General features: G+C 43.6%; 1 long non-coding RNA gene across 1 annotated transcript; it reads left to right on the top strand.

Annotated features, from left to right (window-relative positions):
- Nucleotides 1-3182: 3182 nt before the first annotated feature.
- LOC111261640 (uncharacterized) lies at nucleotides 3183-6546 on the top strand. The gene is made up of 3 exons (XR_002681118.1): nucleotides 3183-3259; nucleotides 3445-3561; nucleotides 6362-6546. It is a non-coding gene; the product is annotated as an uncharacterized LOC111261640 (long non-coding RNA).
- Nucleotides 6547-7012: the final 466 nt, after the last annotated feature.

The following is a 7012-nucleotide window of genomic DNA, read 5'->3' as shown; positions in this document are numbered from 1 at the left end:
AAGCCCATGAACGAGAGAGATGCAACAGTACTGATTATGATTTCCCTTTATCTTTACAAAGTACGCTACCCCTCCTAGAACTCAGATCGTATGATCTCAAAGTAAGCACCTATTGAGCAAGGGTTTGCCTCTTTGGGGGAGCCGGAAATTTTCATCTTATGGAAGCTGGGAAAATGTTGAATTTGAAGGGTGTTTTTGTCTGGTCATTTGTTATTCGAAGAGACGAATATACTTCGTGCTGAGTCGTTGAATGAAGTGGCTCGGAATTAAATGTGTAGTGTGTCGCACATTTGAGTAAAACCTCAACGAATCTAGATGTAACAATATTGATACGATTATTACAAAAATGTTTTTTGCGAATTAGAAAGGGAAGTTTTAAAAATTAGTTATTAGTGATTTAGGGTACGAATGAGGAGAAAATCTCGAAGCGAACGGCAGCCTACAAAGAATTTAGCCACATGTCTATTTTACTTAAATGTAGCTTGCAAAAAGCGGCCTCCATATCAATGGACCTCTTTGTGCACAAATATAAACCTACATTAAGGAAAGTATATATATATATATATGTAGAGAGAGAAAAACTAGACCGTTAGTTGGGGGGTTGACGATACAGTGGCCAACGGCTAGGGCTGTCATGCTTTAAAGGCGTCCGAACTAGTAGCTTTCAGATTAGTTCAACTAGTTCCTGTAGGAACGTGATGTTTCTCGCTCGACAGCCGTCTAGGATTCGAGGTAACTAGATAGTGCAATTATTCCCAACATTGTCGGGCCGTCCTCTTAAGTCTGCGACATGTGCTCTATTTGTTCGAACCGGGACTACGTTTATTTATCCACAAGCACATACATTTTGACATCTTCCACAATCGTTGAATCAAAAAATAGCTTGCAAAAAAGCGGAAATGGCTATCGGACCAGGTGGGTGCAGGGGAATAGGTAGATATTTGCCCGGAAATGGTTCGCGCGCAGTTCGACTCAAAGATCGGTGCACGGCAGACGTAGGAAAACTTCAAGGAGAAACTACGTAAACTCTTTCATCTAAAAGAGGCTGGATCACTGGAACAGTTGTTCGGTTGCTACAGCGACAAGACAGGCAAGACTTATAGAGAGTTCATGAGCGCCGAGCGATCTATACTGAATGAGCTGCGTGTTAAACTGGGAATTTAGTGCGTTGATGAGCAGCATTTAAAGGACGGCAAAATTAGCACCTTTTGTTACAGTGGGATTGCTCCGGACCATGCTAGCCTCCATGCCGAAAGTACAGCAGTTATTAAAGGCAATGACTTCAGCGAAGTATGTCTGTAGTTCGTTATGTGAGCATTAGTTGACTCGACGATCGGAACGCGGCTCGCACTTCGGTAGTGCCCACTAGATTGATAATTTCGAACCTCTACAGCGATGCCGACTTTGAGATTTGTCAATTGATGACACATCAATGGTCTGCAGTAATCGTTGTTCTGCAAGAAAGTTGGAAACTGAACAGCCCTCTACTTTAGCAAGGCATCTTCTGGCCCGGAAGAAATTGCGACCTGTCCTATTGCGGACAACCGAGGTCTCTGCCTTTTCTAGCTATAATAAGGGTCATCTGAGTGTGTAGAAAACTGTTGGTTGTTTGCTGGTACAGTATGTCCTCGGCAAGGAAATTTCGGCTGGGGTACGTACAAGGCCGCAACGTATGCCTGCCCGCGAAGGAAGGCCGCAGAAGTATGTTTGTTTTTACTCCACGGACAACGAATCTGCGTAAAAAGATAGGCATGCACCCCACTGTGCAAAGGGAATGGCTGAGATTGCAGTGGGTACTACCGCAACAAGAGTGTATATATGCCAGAACGACGGCCTGTGTCTTCGTAGTAGCGCCAGTCAACGTTGGTCACGTCGAAAGCCGGAAGCTGTGCGTCCTGCTAGTCGGCATTAAAAACAGCAGAATTATAATAGATTAAATATTAGAATTTAGGTATATGAGTAAATACCTGTCGAGGGCTATGTAAGCGCAAAGCGAGTGCCTGAAGAGAATTCATTTCTACCAGTCAATGATGAAGCTAAGCCAATCCGCTTTACTATACGCAGCGGCTTAGTAAAAAAACAACAGAAGCACGTACAACCCGAAACAAATGGTGCACTTTAAAAGTCTTTAGGCCGGGAACCTACACACGATTGTCAACTTTTCTGTTTATTTGAAATCAACAGTGTACACCGTTTCAAGCCACTTTGCGCTTTCGAAAAAGCTCAAGGAAGACTTCATGCATGAGCGCAAAAAATGTATAGATTCAAAAGCTCATTATAAAAAAAAAAAAGTCACAAAAATATATTTGCCTGATTGTGATGGTGCAATTCTGACGCGGAATTTAGCAGATGCAATTGTTGTATCTAGGCTTCTCCTATGTGAATCTAGATCACTTTCTGCTTGTTTACGTTCTTAGATCCTAGTGAAAGCAACCGCCTAAAGCCAGAAGTGGACAGAATATAGCTATAGCGAGCAGTTCTTTGTGCATACCACGCGTTCTCTGTGTGAAAAAGAAAAAAAAAAACTAACAAACGCCTAACACAGTTGTTAGCATTTCCGTTAGCTGCAGAGACTTAGCGTCTTTGTTGATCGGTCCATTGAGTTAAATGAAAACATTCAACACACGCGGCGATATACTCCGGCCTCATGTCACTGCCATAGGCAACCCAGTACCCGCGCAAACGACTAATATGTCCCTCTTACATATGACGCAGACTCAAAAGAAGAATAAAGTTTTGGCGTGTTGGTCGCTACTTGGCGGACGCCACCTTTGGCGCCTACATGCTATCAACAGTACATGTTAGAGGGCACCGCAAAAAACGTTTTGTATGAGATTTGTTGTCAGGCTGACTCGAACCTTTAGATGAGTTTGCCTAACTGCGCGGGGAAACCAGTCCGCTTCACTTGTAACCAGTATCTGCCGCCGGAATGGCAAATCGTGTATGATTTACAGGCGACGTTGTGGGGAATTGCTGACAGCGCGGGAACATTATGGCATTCTCAAACAACGATAACCTTTTGCTGCTGTAACATATAACACGTACGTCGCCGTCCTACATATTCTAAACGGCTTTCAAATAGCGGGAAATACCGCGATATAGAAGAACGTGACTGTAGTGTGGGGGCAGAGTTTATTGACGAAGTATGCGAAAGGTCGAAAATGTTTTCGGGCTAGAAGCAACGCGTATTCGTATTCTGGTTTGATGCGGGTTGCTTACTCGTGGAATTGGATTGCGTGCTGGAAGGGGCATTGTACTTGTAAGTAAAGTTAAGTAATGTACGTTAACTTCAAAGGTTTATTCTGAGTCGGAATCGATAAAGTCGTTAGTACTTAAATATATTGCTCTTAGCAACACTTCAGAGTACTCGTTGTTACATTAAAATTCGAACAGTAATTATAATAAGGTCAGAGGCACCTTTGTGTGATGCTTGTGCACTATCAGTCTAGCATACTGGAACATCGGTCATCTACACGACTGACATCAGCTCGTGACAGCCTTCACTACGACCTGGATAAGCGGATTATGTGCACAAAGAATTTACTCAAATACTTCGGTTTGGTGAGTACGTCATGTCTTTGGTTCTTCAAACAGCGGCCGGATAAATAAAATAATAGAAATGTAATGATTTCTATGCCGAACCGTTACATTTCTATTATTTTATATACCGGCCGGCGTTCGGTTGGAATTTTTTTCAGGGAACAGCTCGACGTTGTGGGGCAGGCTCTCTTTGTTTCGAACTTTTACCTGTCCAACTACTAATGATAATCAACTACCGAATTTGCATTTTTTCTATCCTAGACAACGGCCGCTAAGTAGCATGTTAGAGCTAACAGACTTCTAATCTATAAAATGACTTGGCGATCTCCCGGTCTTCGGAATTAACTGACCTTTTGTTATTACGAAGCTTGACAGACATTGGGGATTCTATTGCTCCTCTTAGCAATGCGGGTGGCCTGTAGTGCATATTCTACGTTGGCCTATTTCTAGTAGGCTGAAAAACAGACTTTAACACAAAAATGTTCATTGCTTCCATTCGGGTTTCTGAAGGTTTGATTGCAGGCTGCTTGAGCATGCCCATGGCGGCTTGTTTTCTACCAGCCCGGTAAATTACGTTATCGGTATCGATCAGTCTAAATAAACTACACCGTTTTAATTATATTAAGAATGTTTTATTTACGATAGGAATAGGCCGTACCATAAGGGGCCGGAATATACTGAGTACTTATGCAGATGAATAATTTTAATAATTAGCTATCCGAATATAAAAGTGATATTTCCGCTTTTGTTTTAAGTATACGACCGTACTGTGGAGCACTTCGCCCCCCCCCCCCCCCCCCGAGCTAAATTTCTTGAAAAATCATGTCACAATAATTTTTCTTTTTACTGTTTTGACTATTTTTCATTAACATACCTTGCATTGAACAGATCACTGCGTTCGGTTGAGCCCAGATGTATTCATTTGTTCTGTGAACAATTACACTTAAAACCTTAAGGGAACCTTTAGTTCACTGCTTTTTTAAGCTGTTTCTAGTTTATTCTTTATGTTTATCACAACTATTTTTTGTTGGCTGGCAAAGTCTTGAATAAAGATCTGTCTAAGATAATCATAAAGCCATTTCTTTTCGCTCGTTCTACACAGAAGATAAAATGTTGTATGGAAATTCTGAAACGGTGAAAAACCTGACACTATAGCACCCCCCCCCCCACCCCACCCCCTTAGCTATCAAACAACATAGGCAGGCGTCCAGCGATTAAACATTCAAAGACCGTAGGAGTCAATCGACTTACTCTTATTGCCAGGAATAGATTAAACAGGAGCAGCAGATACGAGTTAGCATTTAGTTTTGTAATCACCCAATATCTGACGATCTGCGCGTGTGCGGTTTCGACAAGTTGCGTATCTCCACCGAGGTCAGTCCGATATCTTTTAGTTAACTTGATGCAGCAACATCGCCAGTGCTGCTAGCGGTTGCTGTTAAACCCATCATTCGACATCGCCTGCATATGGAGAATGTCAGACGAACTGTTCGACTTTTCACCCCCCTGCCGTATTTTGTAGTGTAGTATTTTACAAACAGGTTTATCTATTTACTTTTATCTACATATTTACACGTGTATTTGAATGCACATTTTCGGATAGAATATTTTTTAATTGACTTGCCGACCAAGCCACTTAAATCGTCTCGCAACATGACGACAAGTTATAGGTCGGAAAGCTGCATAGAGATTCCGATAAACCTACGCTCTTAACCATTGGTCAACCTATTACTTGCGCAGAAAACGGGCTTTATTTTTTTTTGACGACCTTTGGCACAATGAGCATCTCTTTTTTTCGTCTCGACCGAAGCCCGTACTGTTTGCTTTGGCCGTTATCGTTGCTGTACGGTGGGAAGGCCTTCGCTTATGGAAGTCGTCGTGCTAGGTATTTGAGGGACGATTCCTGTGAATCCGTATGTGTAAGCTCTGCTAGAGAAGCAGAGAAATAGTCGGCGCGTGTGCAGGACCACACTTGGGGGGAACCGCAATTGATTTGACCTGCTGATGTCTCCTGCACTTGTAGAAACTTCCCGTACCCGGTGCGTTCGTTGACTGACTGAGGTAACACTGATTTAGTCGGCGTACTCTTCTGTACCTGTAGTCGTTGCTGACCTTAGCTGATACGTTCTTCATGTAGTTGCAATCGCTTCGTTCGCGGATCGCCATGTCGCCGATTAACAGACACCGAAGAAAAAAATGAGCTGAAAAGAAATCGAGATAAAGTTGGGTTCTTGGGTGGTAGTACTATTGGCGGCTGCCGAAGGAAGTATATGTTATTACACCTGTAGCTTAAAACGCATCCCCCGCGATTTCCTGCGCGCCCACAAATCCTGTGCTCACTGACCGAACCGTTAGAACCATTTTCCTCTTTTCTATTGTATGGTGCCGGCCACTGTTGGTCGACAGGCGCCGTACTCCGTTGGTCAACAATAGATGGTGTTTGCCTCATCTACTCCTTAACCGAGCCGTCAATTCCGTACATTTCTCCACTCAAACGACAAAAACAACGGTGGTCAAGCCGTACAAGAGAGGCTGTACGGCAATCTTTTAGAGGTGGGCCCATTCGGCGCCATTGCAAGAATAAAAAGGTTGAGCTGGACAGCATTAGCGGCCCTACCAAGTCGTTTATGAGGGCCTACTCTTCGTACAAACGCGCAACGTCCCGCGACTGCTGCCGATGAGGACACATTCAGGGCAAAATGTCGGCAAAACTCGTAGTGAGGCCTCTTCCCCGCTTTTTTGTGTGTGTATATGTATATGTATGTTTGCTTCATACTTTGTTTGTCACTCCCTTTCTTATTTGTCCCTATCCTCCTTTTAGTCTGATTCTCTTGAAGAGTGTAAGCGAATGACGACTCCAGGACTTCAACTGACAGACCGGCCAACAAGCATACCAAAGGCGAACGGATGAAGCGACTAGGGCAGACAATACCACGAAAGTGACCGCTCGGCAGGCAAAAGGCCAACGAATGAGAAGCATCTTTTGGAAACAGTTCACGTCAAGCGGCGGCGACGACTCCTGTTTGCAATAAAGGTATAAAATGCCAGGGAGTAGCAGAAGTAGTTGTATTTTTTTCGTCTTCTTTTCGCTGTTTTCGTCGTCTATATTATTTCATGGTCCTACCCTTTCCCATGTTCGCTTTTCTGGATGAGTGGAAGAGCGCAAAGTACAGAGAAAGGTCGGAGCAAGAACAGCGGCAACAGCAATAGAAAGGTAGCCGACAAGTACTCAACATCACAGCGGGGATGGCAGTAATAGCCAGCGGATCCTTAGGCTCATGCTGGCGAGTATCGGCAGGAGCTATGGGAAAAGTACATTAACCATACACAAGTGTACTATAGGTATGTTATGATAAAGGTAGAGGGTAGTAGTAGGCAGTGACTGGAGGTGTAAGGAAGTCGCTTTTCGTTGATACTTGTTTCGTCTTTCTTTCAGCGACTATATCCTTGCTGGCGCCAGCTTTCGCCTAAA

Source organism: Varroa jacobsoni, unplaced genomic scaffold (assembly GCF_002532875.2).
Source record: "Varroa jacobsoni isolate VJ856 unplaced genomic scaffold, vjacob_1.0 scaffold_576, whole genome shotgun sequence".
NCBI classification, from domain to species: domain Eukaryota; kingdom Metazoa; phylum Arthropoda; class Arachnida; order Mesostigmata; family Varroidae; genus Varroa; species Varroa jacobsoni.
The sequence above is the reverse complement of the archived record's forward strand: the minus strand, read 5'-3'. Positions and strand labels throughout refer to the sequence as shown.